Here is a 10,000-nt window from a genome sequence, read left to right as displayed (position 1 = left end):
CTTGCTGTATTCACAAGTGACTCGCCGCGCACGACGTTTCAGGACAGGGACTTGCTGGATTTACAAGTGACTCGCCGCACACGACGTTTCAGGCCAGGCACTTGCTGTATTCACAAGTGACTCGCCGCGCACGACGTTTCAGGCCAGGGACTTGCTGTATTCACAAGTGACTCGCCGCGCACGACGTTTCAGGCCAGGGACTTGCTGTATTGACAAGTGACTCGCCGCGCACGACGTTTCAGGCCAGGCACTTGCTGTATTCACAAGTGACTCGCCGCGCACGACGTTTCAGGCCAGGCACTTGCTGTATTCACAAGTGACTCGCCGCGCACGACGTTTCAGGCCAGGGACTTGCTGTATTCACAAGTGACTCGCCGCGCACGACGTTTCAGGCCAGGGACTTGCTGTATTGACAAGTGACTCGCCGCGCACGACGTTTCAGGCCAGGCACTTGCTGTATTCACAAGTGACTCGCCGCGCACGACGTTTCAGGCCAGGGACTTGCTGGATTTACAAGTGACTCGCCGCGCACGACGTTTCAGGCCAGGGACTTGCTGTATTCACAAGTGACTCGCCGCGCACGACGTTTCAGGCCAGGGACTTGCTGTATTGACAAGTGACTCGCCGCGCACGACGTTTCAGGCCTGGGACTTGCTGTATTCACAAGTGACTCGCCGCGCACGACGTTTCAGGCCAGGGACTTGCTGTATTGACAAGTGACTCGCCGCGCACGACGTTTCAGGCCAGGGACTTGCTGTATTGACAAGTGACTCGCCGCGCACGACGTTTCAGGCCAGGGACTTGCTGTATTGACAAGTGACTCGCCGCGCACGACGTTTCAGGCCAGGCACTTGATGGATTTACAAGTGACTCGCCGCGCACGACGTTTCAGGCCAGGGACTTGCTGGATTCACAAGTGACTCGCCGCGCACGACGTTTCAGGCCAGGGACTTGCTGTATTCACAAGTGACTCGCCGCGCACGACGTTTCAGGCCAGGCACTTGCTGTATTCACAAGTGACTCGCCGCGCACGACGTTTCAGGCCAGGGACTTGCTGTATTCACAAGTGACTCGCCGCGCACGACGTTTCAGGCCAGGGACTTGCTGTATTGACAAGTGACTCGCCGCGCACGACGTTTCAGGCCAGGCACTTGCTGTATTCACAAGTGACTCGCCGCGCACGACGTTTCAGGCCAGGGACTTGCTGGATTTACAAGTGACTCGCCGCGCACGACGTTTCAGGCCAGGGACTTGCTGTATTCACAAGTGACTCGCCGCGCACGACGTTTCAGGCCAGGGACTTGCTGTATTGACAAGTGACTCGCCGCGCACGACGTTTCAGGCCTGGGACTTGCTGTATTCACAAGTGACTCGCCGCGCACGACGTTTCAGGCCAGGGACTTGCTGTATTGACAAGTGACTCGCCGCGCACGACGTTTCAGGCCAGGGACTTGCTGTATTGACAAGTGACTCGCCGCGCACGACGTTTCAGGCCAGGGACTTGCTGTATTGACAAGTGACTCGCCGCGCACGACGTTTCAGGCCAGGCACTTGATGGATTTACAAGTGACTCGCCGCGCACGACGTTTCAGGCCAGGGACTTGCTGGATTCACAAGTGACTCGCCGCGCACGACGTTTCAGGCCAGGGACTTGCTGTATTCACAAGTGACTCGCCGCGCACGACGTTTCAGGCCTGGGACTTGCTGTATTCACAAGTGACTCGCCGCGCACGACGTTTCAGGCCTGGGACTTGCTGTATTCACAAGTGACTCGCCGCGCACGACGTTTCAGGCCAGGGACTTGCTGTATTGACAAGTGACTGGCCGCGCACGACGTTTCAGGACAGGGACTTGCTGGATTTACAAGTGACTCGCCGCGCACGACGTTTCAGGCCAGGGACTTGCTGTATTCACAAGTGACTCGCCGCGCACGACGTTTCAGGCCTGGGACTTGCTGTATTCACAAGTGACTCGCCGCGCACGACGTTTCAGGCCAGGGACTTGCTGGATTCACAAGTGACTCGCCGCGCACGACGTTTCAGGCCAGGGACTTGCTGTATTCACAAGTGACTCGCCGCGCACGACGTTTCAGGCCTGGGACTTGCTGTATTCACAAGTGACTCGCCGCGCACGACGTTTCAGGCCAGGGACTTGCTGTATTGACAAGTGACTCGCCGCGCACGACGTTTCAGGACAGGGACTTGCTGGATTTACAAGTGACTCGCCGCGCACGACGTTTCAGGCCAGGGACTTGCTGTATTCACAAGTGACTCGCCGCGCACGACGTTTCAGGCCTGGGACTTGCTGTATTCACAAGTGACTCGCCGCGCACGACGTTTCAGGCCTGGGACTTGCTGTATTCACAAGTGACTCGCCGCGCACGACGTTTCAGGCCAGGGACTTGCTGGATTTACAAGTGACTCGCCGCGCACGACGTTTCAGGCCAGGGACTTGCTGTATTGACAAGTGACTCGCCGCGCACGACGTTTCAGGCCAGGCACTTGCTGTATTCACAAGTGACTCGCCGCGCACGACGTTTCAGGCCAGGGACTTGCTGGATTTACAAGTGACTCGCCGCGCACGACGTTTCAGGCCAGGGACTTGCTGTATTCACAAGTGACTCGCCGCGCACGACGTTTCAGGCCAGGGACTTGCTGTATTGACAAGTGACTCGCCGCGCACGACGTTTCAGGCCTGGGACTTGCTGTATTCACAAGTGACTCGCCGCGCACGACGTTTCAGGCCAGGGACTTGCTGTATTGACAAGTGACTCGCCGCGCACGACGTTTCAGGCCAGGGACTTGCTGTATTGACAAGTGACTCGCCGCGCACGACGTTTCAGGCCAGGGACTTGCTGTATTGACAAGTGACTCGCCGCGCACGACGTTTCAGGCCAGGCACTTGATGGATTTACAAGTGACTCGCCGCGCACGACGTTTCAGGCCAGGGACTTGCTGGATTCACAAGTGACTCGCCGCGCACGACGTTTCAGGCCAGGGACTTGCTGTATTCACAAGTGACTCGCCGCGCACGACGTTTCAGGCCTGGGACTTGCTGTATTCACAAGTGACTCGCCGCGCACGACGTTTCAGGCCTGGGACTTGCTGTATTCACAAGTGACTCGCCGCGCACGACGTTTCAGGCCAGGGACTTGCTGTATTGACAAGTGACTGGCCGCGCACGACGTTTCAGGACAGGGACTTGCTGGATTTACAAGTGACTCGCCGCGCACGACGTTTCAGGCCAGGGACTTGCTGTATTCACAAGTGACTCGCCGCGCACGACGTTTCAGGCCTGGGACTTGCTGTATTCACAAGTGACTCGCCGCGCACGACGTTTCAGGCCAGGGACTTGCTGGATTCACAAGTGACTCGCCGCGCACGACGTTTCAGGCCAGGGACTTGCTGTATTCACAAGTGACTCGCCGCGCACGACGTTTCAGGCCTGGGACTTGCTGTATTCACAAGTGACTCGCCGCGCACGACGTTTCAGGCCAGGGACTTGCTGTATTGACAAGTGACTCGCCGCGCACGACGTTTCAGGACAGGGACTTGCTGGATTTACAAGTGACTCGCCGCGCACGACGTTTCAGGCCAGGGACTTGCTGTATTCACAAGTGACTCGCCGCGCACGACGTTTCAGGCCTGGGACTTGCTGTATTCACAAGTGACTCGCCGCGCACGACGTTTCAGGCCTGGGACTTGCTGTATTCACAAGTGACTCGCCGCGCACGACGTTTCAGGCCAGGGACTTGCTGTATTGACAAGTGACTGGCCGCGCACGACGTTTCAGGACAGGGACTTGCTGTATTCACAAGTGACTCGCCGCGCACGACGTTTCAGGCCAGGGACTTGCTGTATTCACAAGTGACTCGCCGCGCACGACGTTTCAGGCCTGGGACTTGCTGTATTCACAAGTGACTCGCCGCGCACGACGTTTCAGGCCAGGGACTTGCTGTATTGACAAGTGACTCGCCGCGCACGACGTTTCAGGCCAGGGACTTGCTGTATTGACAAGTGACTCGCCGCGCACGACGTTTCAGGCCAGGGACTTGCTGTATTGACAAGTGACTCGCCGCGCACGACGTTTCAGGCCAGGCACTTGATGGATTTACAAGTGACTCGCCGCGCACGACGTTTCAGGCCAGGGACTTGCTGGATTCACAAGTGACTCGCCGCGCACGACGTTTCAGGCCAGGGACTTGCTGTATTCACAAGTGACTCGCCGCGCACGACGTTTCAGGCCTGGGACTTGCTGTATTCACAAGTGACTCGCCGCGCACGACGTTTCAGGCCTGGGACTTGCTGTATTCACAAGTGACTCGCCGCGCACGACGTTTCAGGCCAGGGACTTGCTGTATTGACAAGTGACTGGCCGCGCACGACGTTTCAGGACAGGGACTTGCTGGATTTACAAGTGACTCGCCGCGCACGACGTTTCAGGCCAGGGACTTGCTGTATTCACAAGTGACTCGCCGCGCACGACGTTTCAGGCCTGGGACTTGCTGTATTCACAAGTGACTCGCCGCGCACGACGTTTCAGGCCAGGGACTTGCTGGATTCACAAGTGACTCGCCGCGCACGACGTTTCAGGCCAGGGACTTGCTGTATTCACAAGTGACTCGCCGCGCACGACGTTTCAGGCCTGGGACTTGCTGTATTCACAAGTGACTCGCCGCGCACGACGTTTCAGGCCAGGGACTTGCTGTATTGACAAGTGACTCGCCGCGCACGACGTTTCAGGACAGGGACTTGCTGGATTTACAAGTGACTCGCCGCGCACGACGTTTCAGGCCAGGGACTTGCTGTATTCACAAGTGACTCGCCGCGCACGACGTTTCAGGCCTGGGACTTGCTGTATTCACAAGTGACTCGCCGCGCACGACGTTTCAGGCCTGGGACTTGCTGTATTCACAAGTGACTCGCCGCGCACGACGTTTCAGGCCAGGGACTTGCTGTATTGACAAGTGACTGGCCGCGCACGACGTTTCAGGACAGGGACTTGCTGTATTCACAAGTGACTCGCCGCGCACGACGTTTCAGGCCAGGGACTTGCTGTATTCACAAGTGACTCGCCGCGCACGACGTTTCAGGCCTGGGACTTGCTGTATTCACAAGTGACTCGCCGCGCACGACGTTTCAGGCCAGGGACTTGCTGTATTGACAAGTGACTCGCCGCGCACGACGTTTCAGGCCAGGGACTTGCTGTATTCACAAGTGACTCGCCGCGCACGACGTTTCAGGACAGGGACTTGCTGGATTTACAAGTGACTCGCCGCACACGACGTTTCAGGCCAGGGACTTGCTGGATTTACAAGTGACTCGCCGCGCACGACGTTTCAGGCCAGGGACTTGCTGGATTTACAAGTGACTCGCCGCGCACGACGTTTCAGGCCAGGGACTTGCTGTATTGACAAGTGACTCGCCGCGCACGACGTTTCAGGCCAGGCACTTGCTGTATTCACAAGTGACTCGCCGCGCACGACGTTTCAGGCCAGGGACTTGCTGGATTTACATGTGACTCGCCGCGCACGACGTTTCAGGCCAGGGACTTGCTGTATTCACAAGTGACTCGCCGCGCACGACGTTTCAGGCCAGGGACTTGCTGTATTGACAAGTGACTCGCCGCGCACGACGTTTCAGGCCAGGGACTTGCTGTATTGACAAGTGACTCGCCGCGCACGACGTTTCAGGCCTGGGACTTGCTGTATTCACAAGTGACTCGCCGCGCACGACGTTTCAGGCCAGGGACTTGCTGTATTGACAAGTGACTCGCCGCGCACGACGTTTCAGGCCAGGGACTTGCTGTATTGACAAGTGACTCGCCGCGCACGACGTTTCAGGCCAGGGACTTGCTGTATTGACAAGTGACTCGCCGCGCACGACGTTTCAGGCCAGGCACTTGATGGATTTACAAGTGACTCGCCGCGCACGACGTTTCAGGCCAGGGACTTGCTGGATTTACAAGTGACTCGCCGCGCACGACGTTTCAGGCCAGGGACTTGCTGTATTCACAAGTGACTCGCCGCGCACGACGTTTCAGGCCAGGGACTTGCTGTATTCACAAGTGACTCGCCGCGCACGACGTTTCAGGACAGGGACTTGCTGGATTTACAAGTGACTCGCCGCGCACGACGTTTCAGGCCAGGGACTTGCTGTATTCACAAGTGACTCGCCGCGCACGACGTTTCAGGCCTGGGACTTGCTGTATTCACAAGTGACTCGCCGCGCACGACGTTTCAGGCCTGGGACTTGCTGTATTCACAAGTGACTCGCCGCGCACGACGTTTCAGGCCAGGGACTTGCTGTATTGACAAGTGACTGGCCGCGCACGACGTTTCAGGACAGGGACTTGCTGTATTCACAAGTGACTCGCCGCGCACGACGTTTCAGGCCAGGGACTTGCTGTATTGACAAGTGACTCGCCGCGCACGACGTTTCAGGCCAGGCACTTGCTGTATTCACAAGTGACTCGCCGCGCACGACGTTTCAGGCCAGGGACTTGCTGGATTTACAAGTGACTCGCCGCGCACGACGTTTCAGGCCAGGGACTTGCTGTATTCACAAGTGACTCGCCGCGCACGACGTTTCAGGCCAGGGACTTGCTGTATTGACAAGTGACTCGCCGCGCACGACGTTTCAGGCCTGGGACTTGCTGTATTCACAAGTGACTCGCCGCGCACGACGTTTCAGGCCAGGGACTTGCTGTATTGACAAGTGACTCGCCGCGCACGACGTTTCAGGCCAGGGACTTGCTGTATTGACAAGTGACTCGCCGCGCACGACGTTTCAGGCCAGGGACTTGCTGTATTGACAAGTGACTCGCCGCGCACGACGTTTCAGGCCAGGCACTTGATGGATTTACAAGTGACTCGCCGCGCACGACGTTTCAGGACAGGGACTTGCTGGATTTACAAGTGACTCGCCGCACACGACGTTTCAGGCCAGGCACTTGATGGATTTACAAGTGACTCGCCGCGCACGACGTTTCAGGCCAGGGACTTGCCAGTTGTACGGAATTCACGCGCATTGCCCCTCATGAACAGAAGAGTGTTAAGTGCAGGCGCATTGCATTTGCTGTTGTGGTCAAGGAGTCCCCCCTCCATCCCTTCTAACAATCCTGTTTGCTCGTTCCAGCCGACTAGATATCGGCCTGCTCCCGAGCGAGTGTACCCACAGCAGCGGTGCGAGCTCGTGGCATTAGCCTACTTCTCACATAATGAGCATTACCACCAACTATTTTCCATCTGTTATAGGCAATCGAGTCCGCTTTATGGAGGGTCACTAACGCTTTGATATTTCCACAGTTCGTGCTAAACGAGCGCCGGACGCTGCGTCGACGGAGCTCAGTCCGGAGCGGCGAACCCAGCTGTGCGCCGGTGTTCGCCGTAGCGCCACGTTGTCGGCGTACGGTCGCCGTTTCCACTGATTTTTGCGCGTTCAAATGAGAAGTTTGTCTGCCGGACAGTAGTTCGACGATAATATATAAGGACGACAGTCGAAATACCGTTAATACATTCGCGCCTATCACCAATCGGAAGACGTGCTCTATTGCCAGAGCTTTAAGAAGAAAAACTCGGAGTCGACGTTCGCCGCCTATTGACCAGGTCGAGAGAGCCGTCATCGAGTTCACGCGCATCCCCACCGAAACGTACATGTTCACGCGCATCGCTCTCCTTGGCCACGAGAACGCAGCACATGTTCACGCGCATTGCTTTCGTTGGCCAGGAAAAAGGAAGCACAAGTCCACGCGCATTGCTTTCCTTGGCCAGCCAAACTCAGCACAAGTCCACGCGCATTGCCTTCCTTGGCCTCGCAAACGCAGCACAAGTCCACGCGCATTGCCTTCCTTGGCCTCGCAAACGCAGCACATGTTCACGCGCATTGCTTTCGTTGGCCAGGAAAAAGGAAGCACAAGTGCACGCGCATTGCTCTCGTTGGCCAGGCAAAAGGAAGCACAAGTGCACGCGCATTGCTTTCGTTGGCCAGGAAAAAGGAAGCACTAGTGCACGCGCATTGCCTTCCCGGCCAGCGAAACGCAGCACAAGTCCACGCGCATTGCCTTCCTTGGCCTCGCAAACGCAGCACATGTTCAAGCGCATTGCTCTCGTTGGCCAGGAAAAAGGAAGCACTAGTGCACGCGCATTGCCTTCCCGGCCAGCCAAACGCAGCACAAGTCCACGCGCATTGCCTTCCTTGGCCTCGCAAACGCAGCACATGTTCAAGCGCATTGCTCTCGTTGGCCAGGAAAAAGGAAGCACTAGTGCACGCGCATTGCTCTCCCGGCCAGCCAAACGCAGCACAAGTCCACGCGCATTGCCTTCCTTGGCCTCGCAAACGCAGCACATGTTCAAGCGCATTGCTCTCGTTGGCCAGGAAAAAGGAAGCACTAGTGCACGCGCATTGCTCTCCCGGCCAGCCAAACGCAGCACAAGTCCACGCGCATTGCCTTCCTTGGCCTCGCAAACGCAGCACATGTTCACGCGCATTGCTTTCGTTGGCCAGGAAAAAGGAAGCACAAGTGCACGCGCATTGCTTTCGTTGGCCAGGAAAAAGGAAGCACTAGTGCACGCGCATTGCCTTCCCGGCCAGCCAAACGCAGCACAAGTCCACGCGCATTGCCTTCCTTGGCCTCGCAAACGCAGCACATGTTCACGCGCATTGCTTTCGTTGGCCAGGAAAAAGGAAGCACAAGTGCACGCGCATTGCTCTCGTTGGCCAGGCAAAAGGAAGCACAAGTGCACGCGCATTGCTTTCGTTGGCCAGGAAAAAGGAAGCACTAGTGCACGCGCATTGCTTTCCCGGCCAGCCAAACGCAGCACAAGTCCACGCGCATTGCCTTCCTTGGCCTCGCAAACGCAGCACATGTTCAAGCGCATTGCTCTCGTTGGCCAGGAAAAAGGAAGCACTAGTGCACGCGCATTGCCTTCCCGGCCAGCCAAACGCAGCACAAGTCCACGCGCATTGCCTTCCTTGGCCTCGCAAACGCAGCACATGTTCAAGCGCATTGCTCTCGTTGGCCAGGAAAAAGGAAGCACTAGTGCACGCGCATTGCTCTCCCGGCCAGCCAAACGCAGCACAAGTCCACGCGCATTGCCTTCCTTGGCCTCGCAAACGCAGCACATGTTCACGCGCATTGCTCTCGTTGGCCAGGAAAAAGGAAGCACAAGTGCACGCGCATTGCTTTCGTTGGCCAGGAAAAAGGAAGCACTAGTGCACGCGCATTGCTCTCCCGGCCAGCCAAACGCAGCACAAGTCCACGCGCATTGCCTTCCTTGGCCTCGCAAACGCAGCACATGTTCACGCGCATTGCTTTCGTTGGCCAGGAAAAAGGAAGCACAAGTGCACGCGCATTGCTCTCGTTGGCCAGGCAAAAGGAAGCACAAGTGCACGCGCATTGCTTTCGTTGGCCAGGAAAAAGGAAGCACTAGTGCACGCGCATTGCTTTCCCGGCCAGCCAAACGCAGCACAAGTCCACGCGCATTGCCTTCCTTGGCCTCGCAAACGCAGCACATGTTCAAGCGCATTGCTCTCGTTGGCCAGGAAAAAGGAAGCACTAGTGCACGCGCATTGCCTTCCCGGCCAGCCAAACGCAGCACAAGTCCACGCGCATTGCCTTCCTTGGCCTCGCAAACGCAGCACATGTTCACGCGCATTGCTTTCGTTGGCCAGGCAAAAGGAAGCACAAGTGCACGCGCATTGCTTTCGTTGGCCAGGAAAAAGGAAGCACTAGTGCACGCGCATTGCTTTCCCGGCCAGCCAAACGCAGCACAAGTCCACGCGCATTGCCTTCCTTGGCCTCGCAAACGCAGCACATGTTCAAGCGCATTGCTCTCGTTGGCCAGGAAAAAGGAAGCACTAGTGCACGCGCATTGCCTTCCCGGCCAGCCAAACGCAGCACAAGTCCACGCGCATTGCCTTCCTTGGCCTCGCAAACGCAGCACATGTTCACGCGCATTGCTTTCGTTGGCCAGGAAAAAGGAAGCACAAGTGCACGCGCA

The sequence above is a fragment of the Phymastichus coffea genome, unplaced genomic scaffold (genome assembly GCF_024137745.1).
Source record: "Phymastichus coffea isolate CEN01 unplaced genomic scaffold, Cenicafe_Pcof_1.1 PCOF00251, whole genome shotgun sequence".
Classification (NCBI taxonomy): domain Eukaryota; kingdom Metazoa; phylum Arthropoda; class Insecta; order Hymenoptera; family Eulophidae; genus Phymastichus; species Phymastichus coffea.
The sequence above is the reverse complement of the archived record's forward strand: the minus strand, read 5'-3'. Positions refer to the sequence as shown.